Source organism: Protopterus annectens, chromosome 17.part0 (assembly GCF_019279795.1).
Source record: "Protopterus annectens isolate FY-2018-M chromosome 17.part0, PAN1.0, whole genome shotgun sequence".
Lineage (NCBI taxonomy): Eukaryota > Metazoa > Chordata > Ceratodontiformes > Protopteridae > Protopterus > Protopterus annectens.
Genome location: NC_056751.1, coordinates 752,107,228 through 752,129,254, shown reverse-complemented (window position 1 = coordinate 752,129,254; position 22,027 = coordinate 752,107,228). Strand labels below are relative to the sequence as shown.

At 41.5% G+C, this 22,027-nt stretch overlaps 1 protein-coding gene across 1 annotated transcript in view; it reads right to left on the bottom strand.

Annotated features, from left to right (window-relative positions):
- Window positions 1–22,027, bottom strand: part of LOC122791668 (butyrophilin subfamily 2 member A2-like) — a 327,760-nt gene that overhangs the window by 237,942 nt on the left and 67,791 nt on the right. The gene's annotated exons all lie outside the window — the stretch shown is intronic.

Sequence of the window (22,027 nt, the reverse complement as noted above, 5' to 3'; positions counted from 1 at the left end):
CAGTTCATGTAAGAAAGCATGTTCTAACCAGTTAACATTCCTTTAGCATAAACTGCATGGTATAAAATCTACTTTGGCATGATGCCTATCCTCCATCGTATTTCTATAGTACTTGATTCCATACCTAGTTCATATGCCTTAAGCAGTGTTGTTGGTATTACAGCACTGAAATTAGTGAACCCAATCACACTTGATGCACCTGCTAGCTGATGCAGAACTGAATTTAAACTTCTAGTAAGAAACACGTACTGTGGAATTCACTGCATCTAACAAAAGTACACACTGAGAACTACCTGAGCACAAACACCTACAAATCTGGCAGGAGCTGCACTGGACATTAGAAATTTCTAACTAACTATATAACATTTCTGGCTACAATCTGAATGTATTGCCTTGAGTTCAGCAATTGCAGCTTTCACAGAACTGAGTTCAAAGTTAAGCTTCCATAAAGCTTATGGCCATGCAGTGTCATACATAACCATGATGTACATAAAAAAGATTCTTCTTATCGCCTGGTCTTGCTTCTGTTCAATGCCCACAATGGGAGTGAAGAAGGAACTTTTGTGAGGGGAATGATGAATGATAGATACCAAAGATGGGTAAGTATTCAGGAGTGCCCACTAAAACGTTAAGGATAGTAACTGCAACCCACGGAACAGTAATGAAAATGTAATGGGGAATATGTAAATATTCCACGATTGAGGTATCGCAGAGGAATTCTAGACAGAAGGTTAAATAAATACAGAGTGCAATAGGAGGAATAGAAAATGGTGTCTCAGGGACCTAGTCTGCAATGTAAGGAACATCGGCAAGAAGATGGGACAGCTGTAGGCAGTGATGTAAGACAGAAGAGTGGTCATTGCTGTACTAAAAGATGATGGACCAGTGACAGGAGTGGGATGACATTAGATGTAAGGTCAGGTGATGGAAGATCACCAGTCCAAGTGCAGAGCAAGAGACAGGGAGAGAGAGTGCAGAGGGTCAGAATCTAGGTTAACTGACATAAGAGAGGAAGAACTGGTGGAGTGTATCATCTTGCAAGCACATCAAAGGGAAGAGGATAACAGAACAGAGAAATTAATAATGGAGTGGGATATGAGAGAACCGAACAACATCATACTTAATCTGTACAGTAATACAAATAAGATTTCTTCCTCAGATTCTTCATTTGTGCAGAAGGAGACTCAATGTGTAGAGTATTCAGAAAGATTGCATTAAAGAACTGTACAGCATTATCAAATTGTTTGTCTTTTCGGCTTTTTCTGGTTAGGGGTCGCCACAGTGGAACTCCGGTCCGCTAATGATTGGCAATAGATTTTTTATGGTGCCGAGTTGCCACCCCGACGGCCAAACCTTCAGCGAAGGCACGCCCATTCACGCATGTCTTTCGGAGGCCACTCGACCGCGGGGAGGACATGCAGACTCCACACAGAAGGCACTCCAGCCGTGAATCGAACAGGAGAACCTCTTGTTGTGAGTCAACAATGCTACCACTGTACCACCGCGGCTTTACAGCATTTTCAAATTATATGGTATAAAGTAGAATCCTGTTAGTTAATCTTAGTTCCTGGCTCAGACCCAGTCAGACTTTGTAGATTAAGGGAGTCTTTCTTCTTTTTGAGTTTTATTATGAGCTCATACTGAAAATGTAGGCTTGCGGTTCTGGCATCTTTGGTTTGATATAAAAAATGAAGACATATAAAAGACTGCATTTGTTTATTGTGGTATGGAGTTTCTCCTTTAGAGTTTTGGAAATCTGGAAAATGTGATTGCTGTTTTAAGTTCTAGCATGCAAACATGATCACCAATAAAGAAAAGAGTCCGAACATTATTGAAAGAGGCTGCATTGGGATCATTAGCCATGTGTTTTTTGGTGTGTGACTGGCCATGTCACATTTAATTATGACCTCTGAGGGTACGTAAAGTTATGAAGCTTAGGAAGGGGTTTGTCCATGATACATATTAACCACATGTTGCTTGGTGTATTTGTAAGTATCTTATCAATTATCACAGCAACAGGTTTTACCTGCTCGAGTCAAGCGTATTAATTATGTGAGGCCATAGTGTTGTAAAGATGGATGGTGAAACTCATCCAGTTAGGGTTCCCAATTAAGATCTGTGTCACCCATAATAAGGACATTTCTTTCTGCATAAGATATAAACCTTTGAAGGGCTTCTTCTAAATCTGATTCTATTGTCTCCACAAAAATAATTAGATAGGCTACTAAGTGGGACTTTGTTTATTAAGTTTAATTTGGCCCAGGATGGATTTTATTTGTAAAGAATATGGACTTTGTTTTTCTAGTAGTATATAGGTGAATTGGTCACTCTATAGCTTGGTAACACTTCCCGCACTCATATGGTTTTTATCTTACTACATAGTTTTATGAATGGGAGTTATGACATCTGAGTCAAGACCTTGTATTTTACTGATGTGTATAATACCAAATAAACCAAACATGAAATCTGCTTTCTTCCTGATACTTCCAGCATTCATATGAGCAAGATTTAAACAAGTAAAATGCAGCTGGATGGATTAGTACCAGTATAATGGATAGGACTTTAAAAAGGAAGAATATGCCCCAAAAGTAAAATGGTCAATGAAAGTAGCCTTCACTATGGAACATAACCTGCTTTTCCCAATATCTACTTTTTTATCATATAACAGTTAACATTAGCAATAATATATTTGTCAAACATCACAGAGTTTATATTTTTATTCTGATCTAGATGACATGTAACCTTGGGTATACTTTTAAATTCTGAAGTTTCAAAACTTTGAATTTCTTATGGTCAAGACCATAAGAACGAAGTTTTGAAACTTCAAAAAGTAAATAAAACAAAAATAAAATCAAAAAATCTCTTTTTTTACATTTTTGCAGAGGGGCAAACCCCTCCCAGCACCCCCATACCTAAATATACCACCTTGAAGATCGCACTACAGTGAAGAAAATGGTAAATATACCATTCCACGCTGTACGGTGATCATCATTTAAATGGTTCAAAGCTTCAAAACTTCGATCTTATGGTCTCAACTATAAGAAATACAACATTTTGAAACTTCAAAATTTAGAAGTAGACCCATATCCCCATATAAATGCATTTGTGTATTTCAGATAATACCTTTCATTCTTATGGTAGTAAAAATGTTCCTGATCAGGGAAGATTATTTCTGTTGCGTAACCTAACACTTTCTTCCTGCCTAACCCTTGTTTGTCTACATGGCCATCAGTACTGGCTGTAGTACTCAGATACAGCATTAGTAATGCCCTGTATGCAGAGAAGATGATCTCACATGCCAGCTATGCACCAAATTATTTTTTCTGAGCTTCGGTGTTCCCATGCCCGATTTTATTGCCCACTTTATTCTTGGGTGGCTATGACATACCCTACCCCAAATCCTTTATTCGTCTGTCTTCTCTAGGGTCACTGTTTTAAGCATGTATACATTCTTTTGAAAGGTATAGCTAGTTTCAGCTACCACTTCTCTACCCACCTTTTAAACTGGACTACATCTCATAGGAGACATTTCCTGGGTTGGGACTGGCATTAACAGACTTAACGGACACATCTTTATGCAAAATAATTACCATCCGATTCCCGCATTCCTCCTTACTCTTAATACAGAAAGAGCAGGTCATTCAGTGTCTCACAAAGCAGTACTGACAAGCATGTCTACTTCCTGACAGGTAGCTGACCCATGTCCTGTATGTTTACTCTGAGTTCTCTTGAGCTCCTTTTAGAGCTTCTTCTGAATTTTTGAGCTCTCTGCATTTGTCTCCACTTACTTTGCATCATTGGCACCTGACTTAGTAACTTGATACTCCTGTGAGAATAACAACATGAGGAATGCATTTAGGATTTGTGTCTGATCACTGCCATTCCTGACACAACCAATGCACTTTTCACAAACCCATTATCTGACGTTTTTCTCCATTTTGCACACTGTACCTGAATAGTCTGTTACCCATCCGTTACCTCTCTTGCTTTGTTGTCTTTATTCTGATCTAGTCTAGGCCTTCTTTCTTCCCTCCTTCTCATGTCACCTTTCTTCTTTCTTTAGAACTTCCCATTTCTTTTATCAACACATTTCTTGTCTTGTTTTGTTCAGCTAGACTAGGTGCTTGTCTTTTTAGCTATATAAGGCCTGAACCAGGTGGAATCTAGACATCTGGTCAGTCTTCCAGAGCTAAGTATCCTTCTCATCATGGTTGGGGGTGACTATAGCCGCTGTGCGATGTCCATACTCTCCCAGCATAAAGATGTCATCAGTTTACTTCATCACATCTCTAGTTCTTTCTTGTTGCCCCCCCTCGTGTTTGGAACAGAGCCCTCTAATACAGTGGGATCCCACCACAATCTGTTTAGTTGGGTCAGCCAAGATAACCATCTTACAAGTATGGTCCTCCTATGGGAGGTTGAATAAAGGGGAAGTCAGGATCAAAAGGGCAGTATCCAGAGCTGTAGGAAAAGGGGGAGTGACCTAGGAACCTATCCCAGCCCTATGATGTCTTTGGCAGAAGAAGACAGCATAGGTTCATAGGTTCATAGGTTGGTACTAGGCTATCGGCCTGTACAAGCCTAGCCAAACAATTCCCTGGATATTTCTTCCCACAATATTTACTTCCCTGGACCCCTGTCTAGCAGAGCAACTGGCGTGATCCCCGGGGTGAATTTCCTATCTCCCATTCAATCGTCAAGGTTCCTTTTGAAGAGGACCAAGGAGGCACTCTGCTTGACATGTATGGGCAGTCTATTCCAGAGTATGGGGAGTCTCTGGGTCAGGAACCTATCCCTCCAACATGTTTTGTTCATTATGATGACAAGGTTTAGATCCCTGGAGTGTGTGGCTCTGAGGGATTGGGATTTCTTTAAGTGGAGCATGTCCAACAGCTCAGGGTTTGACATGGCCTTGTATGTTAAGCAGAGATCACCTCTGAGTAGACAATATGCCACAGAGTATAGCTGGAGTTTTTTTAAACGGTCAGCATAGGACTTCTGCTTTAGGCCTGTGATTCTTTTAGTGAGATATTTCTGCACCCTTCCCAGCTGTTGGAGATGTCTTGTGAGGTACATACCAAACAGGACATAGTACTCTATAATGGGTCTAATGAGGGATGAGTACAGTGGGACAATGACCTCCTTTTTTCCTGAATGAAAAGCCCTTAGTGATGAGATGCGCCACATAGAAGGATTTCCTGTCTGTTGTGGTGATGTGGTTATCGAAGGTGAGACCACTGTCCACCTGTGTCCCTAAGTCTGTCATCATACTTTCGGTGTTTAGTGTACTGCCACCTATGTGGTAATTCATGGGTACATGGTTTTTCCCAAAGGGGATAACTATACATTTTCTTGGCATTAAGCTTGTGCTCATGGCTCTGGCATCAAGCATCTGTTTCTGTAAGGCCCTTTTGTAGAATATCCACAACATTTGGGGATTCAATAATGGATCCCAGTTTGCAGTCATCTGCGAACTTTGTTAGCCAGAGTCCCTTAGTGCAGGAGTGGCCTTAGGTCAGTTAGTGCCCTAGGCAAAAGGGCTCCACAATGCACCCACCACACCACCCAGTGCCCCCATCCTGGTCTACCTACACCAAATAAATACTGGAAAAGCGCCCCTACTAGAATGGCACCCTAGGCGGTTGCCTAGTTTGCCTATGCCTAAGGCCGGCTATGAGTGTTGGCCTGTACTTCAGAGAAGTAGATGCCAAACAAGAGTGGTCCCAGGACTGAACCCTGAAGTACTCCATTTGTCACTTGTCTGGAGATGGATTTGGAGTTGACTACTTTTACAGTCTGGGTTCTGTCAGTAAGCCAGTTGGCAACCCATTGAGTGATGTAGGGATTTATGCCCATCTTAGTAAGTTTATCTATGATTCCAGAGTGGGGGATGGTGTCAAAGGCCTTGGCGAGGTCCAGATAGGCTGTGTGGACTGCCTTACCCTCGTCCACAGCTCTGGAGACTGATTCGAAGAAGTCAATCAGGTTCAGGAGACAAGATCGGCCCTTCACAAACCCAAACTGGGTGGGGTCCAGTGTTTGAAGGTTGCCAATGTCTATGTTTATAAGTTCCATGATAATGCGTTCCATGCCCTTGCAGAGCAGGCTCGTCAGACTGAGGGGACAGTAGTTCTCGGGATCCAAGGTGGACCACCCCCCATGTGGAGTGGGATAACTGTAGCTGTGCACCACTCAGTGGGCACGAAGCCTGAGGTGAGGCTATGATTAAACATGACACTTAGGTGAGGTGCCAGTTCTGTTTGTAGTTCATGTAGTACACAGCCCGGGATGTTGTCTGGTCCCATGGATGCTGTAATTCTTAGCTTTGGAGTTTGTGGTTTCTACCTGTGTGGCCGTGATTACCGGAATTTGGCAATCTTTTCGTATTGAGATGGGCCCTTTAGGGGTGAGAGGGGGGGTGAAGTTGGCACTAAATCGATCTGCCAAGATATTGGCAATATCCTTGGGATCAGTGTATTTAATGCCATTCTGCTGTAGCTCAGAGCAGATCTGAGCATTGCCATTTAGATTCTTGACATAACTATAGAATGCCTTGTGGTTGTCTTTGGAATCTTTGGCAATTTTATTTTTGTAACTAGCTTTGGAGGATTTTATGAGGGATCTCAGCTTCTTACTGAGTCTGGTAAGGGAGTTTTTTGCATCCTGGGATTTTCCTCTTTTCTGCAACAGTTTCTTCCTATAGTTTGTTTATGGCAGGGTACCACCAGATTGGCTTCCTTTTTTTGGAGGAGAGCGTCTTGGTTCTATTTGGGATGGCACAATTCATGCATGAGTGGATGTGCTCATACAGTGCCTTAGTGTAGGATTCAGCAGTCGAACCTTCCGCTCCTGTCTGCATGGGTGCCATGAAGTTTGTCACTTCTGACTTAAGTAGCATGAAGTTGGCTTTGGAGAAATTTTTACAGAGGTTTCCTTACTGGAGGGTGGGGGCGGGATGTGGATGTCAAGGGTAATTTGCTTATGGTCAGACCTGACCAATGAGGGGGTGACAACTGGTGTGGAGCATCTATCTCCCATATTGGTAATGACCAGGTCTAGGATATTGGATCCCCTGGTGGGACAATGGATTAGTTGATCCAGGGAGTTGGAATTTATGAATTCCAAGAACCGTTGGAAAAAGGTGTTGGTACCCAAGTTGTTTTCCCGGTTAATGGCAGGTTAGTTGAAATCACCTGGTATTAGGGTGTTTGGTTGTATCTTAATATTTTCCAGTATGTTTAGAAAGGTGTAATGAGAAATTTGGGGCATGGTGGGGTATCTGTAGCAAGCTACAATTTGGATTGCAGTCTTACCTAGTGTTAGTTGCACCTGGAGAATTCCAGATGCATTGTGTTGGGCAACTAGCCTGAAGGTGTGAATATCCTTGGTGAATATGGACACTAATCCACCTTTAGTGTTTCAGTCTTGGTTTGGTGGCTGAAAAGTGTGGTTAAGAGTTGTAACCTGGTATTGCAGGGTTACTCTCTGGAGTCTTGAACCAGGTCTCAGTTACTGCACAGATATTGATGTTCTCCATTTTTAGGAGTGCCTCGAGAGAGAGTGCATTTTGAGGTTTAGACTTCTAGCATTGAGTAGCATTACCTTCATATTTTGAATACTTGCATCTATTACGGTGGTGATTTTGTCCTTTGAACCTTGCCTAAAAAGGCACTATAGGGGTGGCAAGAGCTTTAGCCAGTAACCTGAATCCCAGGGGTGACATGTGCAGACCATCTCTGGCAAAGCATAGTGGTTTGCCGATCATGTCATCCCAGGCAGACAGATACTGGTTCCCCTTTGAATGACACCAGAAGCTTAGCCAATTGGTGAAATCAATCATTTTGTCCTTATACTGTGGTATCATTCTGGGCAAAGGCAGGATGCTCCTCATGTCTAGGGTCATGCCTGCCTGGGCCACATGATCCGAGATCTCTTCCATGTCTCTTTTCATGAAGTCCAGGGAGGTACATCTCAAGTCATTCACTCCAGCATGGACAATGACAGAGTCGTATTTGTACTTGTTGTGGAGTGACTTGAGTGCATGCATTATGTGGCTGATCCTGGTACCCTACAGGCAGCTGACTGTACTTTTCTGGTTGTTCAGCCTGGTGAGTGGGACAACAGTGTTCCTGACTATAGAGTCACCTATGACGAAAGTGTTGGGCACGTTGTCTTGCCTTAGGGGCTGTTGTTGGGTGGCACACTGGTGTTGTGAGCTATGTGTCACTTTGATTGTGACTGGTGTTTGTTTTGCTTCAGCCGGAGGTCCTTGTTGCTTGGGCAGGTTAATGTTAATGGCATGGTGTCAGTAAACTGATACTGCAATGGTGATCCTCCTGAAACATCTGTAATTATGAAAAGTTTCTTACACAACTTTACTGTTCTTCATATGGATCACTCTAGTGGTCATTACATGAGGGATGAAGCCCAAAGCTTGCCCTCCTCTGTGGAGGATCACAGGTTTGGGCCCAGACTGTGGACTGAATGCCCAACCTATAGTGTTTGGGAAATGTGCACCACAATGACCAGGAAGTTGCCTCGCGGATGCCTGGGATACCAATCCTCCACCCCAAAAAAGCAGGGGGGGGGACTGCAGCTGTGGCACTATGAGAATAAAATGTGATGGGTCATGCAGTATTTTCCTATGAGCCTTATAGCAAATAGTTTGATTAGACGCTGAAATTCCCTCCTTCTTTGTAGCAGGGGTGTAGCTAGGATTTTCAAATTTGTACTCACAGCTCTCAAACCGCTACCCCCCTCCCCAGCCAAGCTACGGCCATTCTCGTAATTCACGGTTCGCTCTTTTAGTGTCGATGAAGAGGCATTCGCTGTAATGCCTCTTCAGTAATATATTCACCCAAACTCGGTTCCTTGAATTGAAAATTAACCTGAAATGTCAGTTCTTTGAAAAATGCAGCATGGTAGTTGGGGTAGAGAATTTATGCTTTTGTTTTCTGTAACTAAGGTACAGGTTTTGAGCTTGACTAAATTACTAACCACCTGCTACCACTAACTAGGATGTTTCATTCACACACACACCCCTACCCACCTCTTAGTGCAAGAAATATGGACAAAGCCTAAAATAAACAGGGACAGATATTGAATAATGCTCTCGTGAACTTAGAAAGTTGCTAGAATAACAGGATTTGTGCTAGTATGAGAAAGTTGCTAGAATAACAGGATTTGTGCTAGTATGAATGTTTCTAAAGGACATGAAGTCTGAAACTCAAATGTCTGTCATTATTTAGCAACTTCAGCCTTCAATGATTTTCTAGAAAATCACAAAATTTATGTGGAACAAACAAAAAATATGGGGCAAAAATCTGGACATTCTGCAAAATTTGGACAGTTGAGAGGTATGCTACCTACCACACACACACACACACACACACACACACACACACACACACACACACACACACACACACACACACACACACATACACACACACACACACACACACACACACACACCTCTCAACCTCTTACAGCAACAAACTCATAAATAAACCTGAGGCAAAGGCCCAAAAATAAGGACATTTTTTTAAATATTGCTCTTATAAACTTAGAAAAGATAATAGAATAGTAGATTTTGCATTAGTATGAATTTTCTGAAAGGTATGAAATCTGAAACTCAAATGTCTGCCATTATTTTCTAACTTCAATCTTTAATGATTTGCCACTAATTTGTCAGAAAACCGCAATTTTATGAAAAACGGACCAACAATGTGATGCAAAAATATAAAATTGCCAGACAATACAGCTGGGAACCTGTCAAAGAAGGGACACCATTTTAATATGAGCACAGTTAACTTAGAGCAGCTGACAAAATTAGAGAATCTACATGCATTTCTGAAATAAAAGTAATGTATAACTCTGCTCATTGATGAGATGATGCCACATAGAAGGATTTCCTGTCTGTTGTGGTGGGATGTGGTTATCGAAGGTGAGACCACTGTTCACCTGTGTCCCTAAGTCTGTCATCATACTTCGGGTAAGTTTGAGTGCACTGCCACCTATGTGGTAATTCATGCACATATGGTTTTTCCCAAAGGGGATAACTATACATTTTCTTGGCATTGAGCTTTCTGGAGCCTCCATGGCTCTGGCATCAAGCATCTGTTTCTTGTAAGGCCCTTTGTAGAATATCCACATCATTTGGGGGATTCAATAATGGATCCCAGTTTGTAGTCATCTGGCGAATCCTTTGTTAGCCACAGTCCCTTAGTGCAGGAGTGGCCTTAGGGTCACAGCCCCAGGCAAAAGGTTAGTGCCCCAGGCAAAAGGGCTCCACAATGCACCCACCACACACCACCCAGTGCCCCCATCCTTGGTCTACCCACACCAAATAAATACTGGAAAAGCCTCTACTAGAATGGCAATTCCCTAGGCGGTTGCCTAGTTTGCCTATGCCCAAGCGTCAAGTTATAAGTGTTGGCCTGTACTTCAGAGAAGCTAGATGCCAAACAAGAGTGGTCCCAGGACTGAACCCTGAGGCACTCCATTTGTCACTTGTCTGGAGATGGATTTGAGCGAGTTGACTACTTTTACAGTCTGGGTTCTGGTTGCAAGTAAGCCAGTTGGCAAACCCATTGAGTGATAGTAGGGATTTATGCCCAGCTTAGTAAGTTTATCTATGATTCCAGAGTGGGGGATGGTGTCAAAGGCCTTGGCGAGGTCCAGATAGGCTGTGTGGACTGCCTTACCCTCGTCCACAGCTCTGGAGTCTGATTCGAAGAAGTCAATCAGGTTCAGGAGACAAGATCGGCCCTTCACAAACCCAAACTGGTGCAGGGTCCAGTGGGGTTTGGAAGGTTGCCAATGTCTATGTTTATAAGTTCCATGATAATGTGTTCCATGCCCTTGCAGAGCAGGCTCGTCAGACTGAGGGGACAGTAGTTCTCGGGATCCAAGGTGGACCACCCCCCTTGTGGAGTGGGATAACTGTAGCTGTGCACCACTCAATGGGCACGAAGCCTGAGGTGAGGCTATGTTTAAACATGACACTTAGGTGAGGTGCCAGTTCATTTTGTAGTTCATATAGTACACAGCCTGGGATGTCATCTGGCCCCATGGATGCTATATTCTTAGCTTTGGAGTTTGTGGTTTCTACCTGTGTGGCTGTGACTACCAGAATTTGGCAATCTTTTCGTATTGAGATGGGCCCTTTAGGGGTGAGAGGGGTGGTGAAGTTGGCACTAAATCGATCTGCCAGGATATTGGCAATATCCTTGGGATCAGTGTATTTAATGCCATTCTGCTGTAGCTCAGAGCAGATCTGAGCATTGCCATTTAGATTCTTGACATAACTATAGAATGCCTTGTGGTTGTCTTTGGAATCTTTGGCAATTTTATTTTCGTAACTAGCTTTGGAGGATTTTGTGAGGATCTCAGCTTCTTACTGAGTCTGGTAAGGGAGTTTTTGCATCCTGGGATTTTTCTTCCTCTTTTCTGCAACAGTTTCTTCCTTCTGTTGTATAGTTTGTTTATGGCAGGGGTACCACCAGATTGGCTTCCTTTTGGAGGAGAGCATCTTGATTCCTATTTGGGATGGCACAATTCATGCATGAGTGGATGTGCTCATACAGTGCCTTAGTGTAGGATTCAGCAGCTCGAACCTTCTAAGCTTCCTGTCTGCATGGGTGCCATGAAGTTTGTCACTTCGACTTAAGTAGCATGAAGTTGGCTTTGGAGAAATTTTACAGAGGTTTCCTTTATTGGAGGGTGGGGCGCGGATGTGGATGTCAAGGGTAATTTGTTTATGGTCAGACCTGACCAATGAGGGGGTGACAACTGGTGTGGAGCATCTATCTCCCATGTTGGTAATGACCAGGTCTAGGATATTGGATCCCCTGGTAGGACAATGGATTAGTTGATCCAGGGAGTTGGAATTTATGAATTCCAAGAACCGTTGGAAAAAGGTGTTGGTACCCAAGTTGTTTTCCCAGTTAATGGCAGGTTAGTTGAAATCACCTAGTATTAGGGTGTTTGGTTGTATCTTAATATTTTCCAGTATGTTTAGAAAGGTGTAATGAGAAATTTGGGGCATGGTGGGGGATCTGTAGCAAGCTACAATTTGGATTGCAGTCTTACCTAGTGTTAGTTGCACCTGGAGAATTCCAGATGCATTGTGTTGGGCAACTAGCCTGAAGGTGTGAATATCCTTGGTGAATATGGACACTCCTCCACCTTTAGTGTTTCAGTCTTGGTTTGGTGGCTGAAAAGTGTGGTTAAGAGTTGTAACCTGGTATTGCAGGGTTGTTCTCTGGAGTCTTGAACCAGGTCTCAGTTACTGCACAGATATTGATGTTCTCCATTTTTAGGAGTGCCTCGAGAGAGAGTGCATTTTGAGGTTTAGACTTCTAGCATTGAGTAGCATTACCTTCAGATTTTGAATACTTGCATCTATTACGGTGGTGATTTTGTCCTTTGAACCTTGCCTAAAAAAGGCACTATAGGGGTGGCAAGAGCTTTAGCCAGTAACCTGAATCCCAGGGGTGACATGTGCAGACCATCTCTGGCAAAGCATAGTGGTTTGCCGATCATGTCATCCCAGGCAGACAGATACTGGTTCCCCTTTGAATGACACCAGAAGCTTAGCCAATTGGTGAAGTCAATCATTTTGTCCTTATACTGTGGTATCATTCTGGGCAAAGGCAGGATGCTCCTCAGGTCTAGGGTCATGCCTGCCTGGGCCACATGATCCGAGATCTCTTCCATGTCTCTTTTCATGAAGTCCAGGAAGGTACATCTCAAGTCATTCACTCCAGCATGGACAATGACAGAGTCGTATTTGTACTTGTTGTGGAGTGACTTGAGTGCATGCATTATGTGGCTGATCCTGGCACCCTACAGGCAGCTGACTGTACTTTTCTGGTTGTTCAGCCTGGTGAGTGGGACATCAGTGTTCCTGACTATAGAGTCACCTATGACTAAAGTGTTGGGCACGTTGTCTTGCCTTAGGGGCTGTTGTTGGGTGGCACACTGGTGTTGTGAGCTATGTGTCACTTTGATTGTGACTGGTGTTTGTTTGCGTTTCAGCTTCGGAGGTCCTTGTTGCTTGGGCAGGTTAATGTTAATGGCATGGTGTCAGTAAACTGATACTGCAATGGTGATCCTCCTGAAACATCTGTAATTATGAAAAGTTTCTTACACAACTTTACTGTTCTTCATATGGATCACTCTAGTGGTCATTACATGAGGGATGAAGCCCAAAGCTTGCCCTCCTCTGTGGAGGATCACAGGTTTGGGCCCAGACTGTGGACTGAATGCCCAACCTATAGTGTTTGGGAAATGTGCACCACAATGACCAGGAAGTTGCCTCGAGGATGCCTGGGATACCAATCCTCCACCCCAAAAAAGCAGGGGGGGGGGGGACTGCAGCTGTGGCACTATGAGAATAAAATGTGATGGGTCATGCAGTATTTTCCTATGAGCTTTATAGCAAATGGTAATGCAGTGAGCTAACATTTAGAAATAGTTTGATTAGACGCTGAAATTCCCTCCTTCTTAGTAAAATATAGAAATAGTTGATCTGGATTCCTGGAATCCTTGGTTCTGACTAGGTAATATTTTAGTAGATTGTTGACATCTGCGTGATATAAAATCATCTCCTCTGCTGTATGGGTTTGGAAGAAAACAGACGACTGGATGATTTTGGTTTTGGTTAAGACACACCTATGTAACAACTTTTGGCATGTAGGAAGGGCTTATGTGCAAGCTTATCTGTCCTTGTGTAATATTAACAAGGACTCCCTGTAGATTAATGTTTGCAGCTCAGATATCCTTCTTGTTGTGGTAAGATATAGTACAGTTGTGTAAAATCGTACCATAACAGTAGATGTCCTTCTCTTCACTGTTGCAGTATTTGTTAAAGAAGGGATGGCCTGCCCTGGACAGCCTGATGCTCGGCCAGTATAAAAAAGCCTAAAAGAGTTGTTTACTCTGTACATTGCATTTATGCTCCCTGCACAGAATGTAGGGCATAAAAGGGATGTACAGATGCTACTACCTAGAACCAAATTGCCATATAAAAGAACAGTTGCCATAGGAGCCCGTGGACATCCAGAGGGAAAAACACTGAATAAACAAGAGGGAGTTAGAGGGAGGGAGTGAATACTACAACGGTGAAGAGAAGAACATCTACTGTTATGACAAGATTTTACAAACTGTAGTATGTCCTTCTACATCACTGTTACAGTATTCATTAAAGAAGGAAAAGTAAAAAGCTCAAGAAACAGAATGGGAGGTGAAGGCGGAGAAAAGCCCTCAACAAACCCACATGACATGGTTTCAACAAAACCTGCTCTGACCATAGAAAGCCTATCCAACTTATAATTATTAAAGGTATATACTGAAGACCAAGTAACAGCTTCAAGGATGGAATCAGTGTCCAACCCCTTGAAGAAGGCACCAGAAGAGGCAACAGCCTTAGTGGAAAGAGCTATAACATAAGCAGACAGAGATTTGTCATGAAAAGTGTAACAAACAGAAATAGCCTTAGATATCCAGGAAGAGATGGTTTGCATAGAAACATCCAAACCCAAAGATGAGGGATGAAAGGAAACAAAACACTGATCAGATTAACAAATAGTGTTAGTTTTATCTAAATAGTACCAGAGCTGTCTCTGCAAATTCAAGGTGTGCAGGACCGTCTCACTAGCAGACTGAAGAGAAGGGAAAAAGGAAGGGAGGTGTACCAATTCAAAGACAACTCATTTACTACCCTGGACATAAAAGAAGGATTAGTATGAAGGGACACCCTGTCCCCATGAAAAAAAAAAAAAAAAAGGAGGAATGGCCATAAGGGCCTGGAGCTCAGAAACCCTCTGAGCAGAACTAAGAGCCAGTCTTCCAGGTGAAATGTTGTAAAGAAACAGAATCTGCAGGCTAAATAAGGAGCCCAAGTCAATTTTTTCCAAAACAAAATTAAGGTCCTAAGGAGAAGGAATAAGTTTTCTTGGAGGCCTAATATGCAGGACACCTTTAAGAAATTGTTTGACCTCAAAACAAGAAGTCAAAGGAGGATTCAAGGCAGACAAGTAGAAATAGCTAACAAATGGGCCTTCACAGAAAAATAGGCCAAGCCAGACTGGAGCAACCACACAAATAAGAGAGGACCAGAGGGGCCACTACTTAAAAAGGGTCCTGGTTATGAGCATGACACCAGCCTGAAAATCTTTTCCATTTGGACATATACAATTTTCTGGTTGAGGGTTTCCTTGCCACCTATAAAACCCTGAGCATGTCCTCAGAAAATAAGTGCCTGAAAAGGATCAAAACCCTTTCACCCACAATGCCAGTTGGAGAGTGAACAAGTGGGGATGGATGAGAGATACTTTGTCCTGTGTGAGAAGATACAACCGGTGAGGTAACTTGTGATGACTGCCCCTGGCCAAATCCATTAAGAGGGGGAAACCAGTGCTATCTTGGCCAAAAGGGAGTCACTAGCAAGATGTTTGGGGTGTCCACCTAAATCTTCTGCAGGACTCTTGGAAGTAGAGGAAGAGGAGGGAAAGCATAAAGAAACACCCCCTTCTAAGGAAAAGAAAGGGCAGCCATCTTCCACACCAGATGGCATGGCACTCAAGATTAGAAGAGAGGAAGCTGCCTGTTCAGAGGGGAGACAAAAAGATCTACCGGAGGAATACCCCACTGATGGACAATGTCCAGAAACATGTCTCTGTGAAGCATCCATTCATGAGCATGTGTTCCGGACCTTCTCAGAGAGTCTGTCACTAGACTGTGCTCTGAAGGAATGTATACTACTTGAAGAGTTAACATAACTGAGAGCCACTTCCCAAGCCTGAAGCACCATCCTGGAAAGGAGATAAGATTTCATGCTCCCCTGCTTGTTGACATACCACAACACTGTAGTGTTGTCCATGTAGACCTTCAAGGGCCCTGGGCAGAAGACTGGGTGAAAAGCCTGAATGTCCAGAATCATAGCTCTCATCTCTTTGGTGTTGATATGGTTTGACCTGTGATGGGGAGGTCAGAGATCCTGAACCTTCAGGTGAGCAAGAAAACCCCCCCACCCCATGTCTGAGGCATTGGTGAATAGCTCTTGATAAGGGACTTGAGACTAAAAGGTCGGACTGGGTTGAACTGTTGAATCCACCACTCAAAATTCCTTTCTGAGACAGAGAAGAAGAGGTACACTGAAATTCAATGGGACACAGTGCTGCAGCCAAACTGACTTGAGGTGCCATTGAAACTCTGGTGGGGTCGCAACAAAAGAATCCAATGTAAACATCGATTGACCTACAGAGCTATTACCCGCGTTTAGAGAGACATCTGGTGGAGGCTGGATAGCTAAAGAATCTGGCCAAGACTTTTTGGCCTTTTTCTTACCTAGAGGGTATATCTCAGGGCTAAAGGATTTTGACATGGTACCCTGGGCTAACTAAGCCAATGGTTTTCAAGATGTTCACCTGTGAGAGAGGGGAGCTTTGTGCAGCCTGTCTGTCCCTGGAGGAGTGGTTTCAGCCCAGAAATTAGTAGTTTATTGGCCATTTTTAGCTAATTTCTATCTCTTTCATTTCCCTGCTATAAATACCCTATTTGCCTGGTTTTGTGCACTGGGCAGCGCTGGTTAGCTAGGGTAAAACTATTCCCAGCTCCACAAAGTCTCCTCTTCAATTTTTCCCTTGGAACTAGACAAACTTTCAACTTCAGCACTCAAGCCACTCATTTCTCAGCCTGGCACTTACTCAAAACTTATAGCAAGAAATTATAAACCATAGCACTAGGCCCTCCTGTACTGTACAGAAGGACACGGCTCTCTATTCGACCTTACCAACCATCCATTAAAACAGTTCACTGTACCTATCCAGGCATGTCCAAAGGGCAGTTTCAGGTGTACTCTCCAGTCCAACTGGTGAATCTGGGCATTTTGAGGCAATGTTACATCTGCCTCATGTACACAGACAACCCCCTCCTCCTACCACCAAACACTAACGCATGCAAGAAATGGAATTATACAGCCAAACTGGAGGCTAAGCTCTCTCAACCCAATACTGGATCAAACAGTCAAGAGGAGAAGGGGAATACTTGCATCACACTACCAGTCTCACATAAACCCATTAAAGCAGCACTGGAAAAAAACACACATAAATACATGAAAACATAATAATAAAAAACACCAAACGAAAATAGCAGCCAACTGGAAAAATCTTTACTTTTCACAAGATTCTGGTACCTCGGCCTTCGCCTTCAATGGAATGAATTTTACATACAGAACCAGTCATTATATACACCAGCTAATTACATCATTAAATCATCATTAAATCATTAAACAATTAATTGAATTAAATAATTAATTATAATCAAAGAACTTTTTCATAGACCAACATTATATTCTAACAAAAGAAATAAATATAATTTAATATTAAATGTCATATTTAAATCTCCAGATTTAACCCATTAGGATGTAAAGTTTTATAATTTACTATAAAATTTGATTCCATTCTTAATAATTTATTTTGAAAATTAAAGTTTGCCCCCCCACCCCCCTCAGGCTTAGCCAAAACACTAAATATTAAATCCATACATTCACCATTGTGATACTGATGGAAATGATTAGCCACTGAGCTATCCAATCTAGCATTCCTAATGTCTCCCATGTGTTCCATAACCCTCAATTTAACCTTTCTTTTTGTTTGTCCTATATACCATTTTTATTCTCACAATTACAGCCAATTATGTAAATTACCCCAAATGAGTTGCAGTTGAAATGATCAATGGCATTATACTTAATGCCATTAATTTCACTGCCATCCAAGTTTACAATATTTTTACATATCTTACATCATCCACAAGCAAAGGTACCTGCGTTTCCAACTTTGTCCCTCCTACCTTTATGTCTAACCAACTCCTTTAGGTTACTACACCTACTACATGAAAACATACTCAGAGGCTCTAAATAAAAATCTGCAAAACCAACAGAGACCTCCAAAGCAAACATCCAAGCAACCTCCACCCCCCAACACAAACCATGAAACACATACTTCACAAAACCAGTGTGCCATGCAATCACAGCCCTTAAGGCAAAATAACATACCCAACATACTAGTAATGGGTGACTCTATAGTCAGGCACACTGACGTCCCACTCACTAGGCTGAATAAGGAGAAGGTTACTGTTAGCTGCCTGTCAGGCACCAGGATCCGCCACATAACACAAGCACTCATGTCACTACAGAACAAGTACAAATATGACTCTGTCATTGTCCATGTTGGTGTGAATGACCTGAGTCGTACCTCTCTGGACTACATGAAAAGAGACATGGAAGAGCTCTCTGATCATGTAGCCCAGGTTGGTATGACCCTGGCCCTGAGTACCATCCTGCCCTCACCAAGAATGATACCACGGCATAAAGAAAAAATTCTCAATTTCAACAATCGGCTAAGTTTCTGGTGTCATTCTAAGGGGATCCAGTGTCTGTCCGCCTGGGATGACATGCTCGACAAACCACGTTGCTTCGCTAGAAATGGTTTGCACCTGTCACCCTTAGACTTTTGAATACTGGCCAAGGCTCTTGCCACCCCCATAGTGCCTTTTTTAGGCAAGGCTCAAAAGACAAAACTACCTCCGTAAATAGCACAAGTAACAAAAAACTGAGGGTAGTGCTACTCAATGCCAGAAGTCTGAATCTCAAAATGCATGCACTCGAGGCACTCCTCAGTATGGAGAAATTCGATATATGTGCAGTAACAGAAACCTGGTTTAAGGCTGCAGAGAGCACCCCAGCACTACCAGGCTACAACTCATACCATACATTTTGGCCACAGAACCCAAATTGAAATACAAAAGGTGGGGGCGTATCCATATTCATCAAGGATACCCACACCTCCAGGTTAGTGGCACAACACGATGCTTCAGAGATCATCCACGTGTAACTAACAATGGGCAAAACTGCTACAGATCACCCATCATGTCCCAGGACCCCCATTCCACGTTCCTGGAAACACTGGGAAACATAAAGGTCCTACCAAACACCCTAATATTGGGTGATTTCAATTATCCAAACATTAACTGGGAAAACTACTCAAGTACTAACTCCCTTGCCCAACATTTCCTAGAATTTATAAACTCAAATGCCCTGGTTCAACTGGTCAACACTCCCACAAGAGGTGACAACATATTGGACCTGGTCATCACCAACATGGGCGACCGGTGTTCCACATCGGAGGTCAACCCCTCGCTGGTTAGATCTGACCATAAACAAATCACTTTGGATGTCCACATTCCGCCCCCACCCCCGGATAAGAAAACCACAGTGAAAAACTTTTCAAAAGCAAACTTCACATTACTTAAGACCGAGGTGGAAAGTTTCAAAGCCCCAATGCTGAAGGATAACACTGTCCAAGCTGCAAAAATCTTTACTAATGCATTCTACAGGCATCTACAAGAATGCATGGATCATGCTATCCCAAGCAAAACCAAGACTCATGCCTCCAAGAAAAGGAAACCAGTCTGGTGGACTCCTGCCATAAATAAATAAGTACATTATCAAAGAGTCAGTGTAACATCCGTATACTTTAATGAATTGTATCACAAAATTCTACCATTCAAGGTAATTTATATTTGCTTTAGAAAAATGGAGTTGTAAAATGTGTGTTTACTTTCTTTAAATTATTGTTTTCACTAATATGCTGGACATATAGTGCAGTTTTCCATTTACAAGACTGGTTCAGAAATCACGTGATGAGGGATATTCAAAAATTGAGTGACGGGGTAAATTAAGTCTGAAAATAGGATCTTAACTTGAGAAATAGGGACATCCTAAATGAGGCCTGAAAATAGGAACGTTTCTGCAAAATTAGTGTATGGAGAGAGGGAGAGCGGCTCCACAGCTAGCACAGTTTGCCTTTGATTCTGGAAAATCAGAGGGCTGTGGGCTCTGTTCCAACACCAGCTACTTAGATTCATTTTCATATAATGACACCACAGTGCGGACCAAATGGTAGCTGCATCCCTGATTGTACTGTTCTTCAGATGTGATGTTAAAAGGAAATGTCCAGTTAGCTCAAAGGGGCAGTAGTGCAGGTGGATGTAAAAGATCCAAAGACATTTATTGAAAAGAATAAGGGAGCCTTAACATTTATTTCATATAACAGCATATACGGGAAAAAAAGCTCTATGTACAGAAAAATAATAAAACCAAAACCATAATAGAAAAGACTTTCAGTCAATATGTACAAATGCAGAAAATAATAATAATAATAATAATAATAATAATAATAATAATAATAATGCTATAATAATAACAATAATAATAACAATAATAATAATAACAATAATAATAATAATGATAATAATAATAATAATAATAATAATAATAATAATAATAATAATAATAACAACAATAATAATAATAACAATAATAATAATAATAATAATAATAATAATAATAATAATAATAATAATAATAATAATAATAATAATAATAATAACAATAATAATAATAATAATAATAATAATAATAATAATAATAATAATAATAATAATAATAATAACAATAATAACAATAATAATAATAATAATAACAATAATAATAATCACAATAACAATAACAATAATAATAATAATAATAATAACAATAATAACAATAATAACAATAATAATGATAATAACAATAATAATAATAATAATAACAACAATAATAATAATAATAATAATAATAATAATAATAATAATAATAATAATAATAATAATAATAATAATAATAATAATAATAATAATAATAATAATAATAATAATAATAATAATAATAATATATCTAGAAATTATTTAAAATCATTTCAGGCCAAATTCTGTCACCTTTCCCAACCTTTATTCCACAACAAGAATGTTAATCTCTCCAGTATAGCAGTACTGTCCCACATTTTACTAAACAAAGCCACCACACATCTGCCTGCCCATTTAGTCGTACCCTCCTATCATATCAAGTGTAACAGCTTCCTGTTATAATAACCATGCTGTACAACATCCATAGTAATCCTTATGTCCACATCCTGACGTTTGAACAGTATTCCAGATATCCATTTACAATGCAAAACAAATGTCCAATAGACTCTTCTACCTCACAGCCTGGAACTAGGAATAATGGTTCTGTTTCACTGCACTACTTACTGTTATATTCCCTTGCTGTACACTGCTACTGGTTTGACTACTCATAACCATGCCTGGCCTTGCTACCAGTCACAAAGACATTAGGAAAGTTCTTTTTTTTAATTTAATCCAATTCCATCTGTGTGCTTTTAAATTGCATTTATGGGTAATCTTTTAATGCTGATGGTTGTGACAGACCCTTGTTCATTTGAGATACTACTTGACTTTTTTTTTCCTAGTGAAAATACAAACTTTGGCAGTATGTTAGTCATTCTGCCTTCTTCAGACTTAATTTACAGTTGATCATTTTGACTGGTTGTGACTTTGAAGTGAAGCTTTTAAGTAGTGCTTCATAGCAGCACCTGCTGAGCTATTTGGCTGGGCTTCTCTGTGCTGCATTTCCTTACTGTGCACTGCTGGAATGACCATGCCCTGTGGAATTACCATGCACTGCAGGAATGACCACGCACTGCTGGAATGACCACGCACTGCTGGAATGACCATGCACTGCTGGAATTACCATGCACTGCTGGAATGACCACACATTGCTGGAATTACCACGCACTGCTGGAATGACCATGCACTGCTGGAATGACCTCGCACTGCTGGAATGACCATGCACTGCTGGAATGACCACACACTGCTGGAATGACTACTTCTAACCGATTTGATTTTGCTGTACTATGAGCATCAGTAGGGCACGTTGTATAGACACAACCAGTCTGTTTTAAGGTATTCATAGCTAGTATCTAACACTTCTTGCACTCATTTTGATCCCTCACCTAGTTTGCACATTTCATAAAATATGATACTAATAGTGCCACTAGGTTGTTAGCTGCACTGAGCTGCACACTGCTGTTGTTGTTTGTTTATGTATTTTAGTTGTCTGCATGTCAGTTGTTCAAATAGTTAT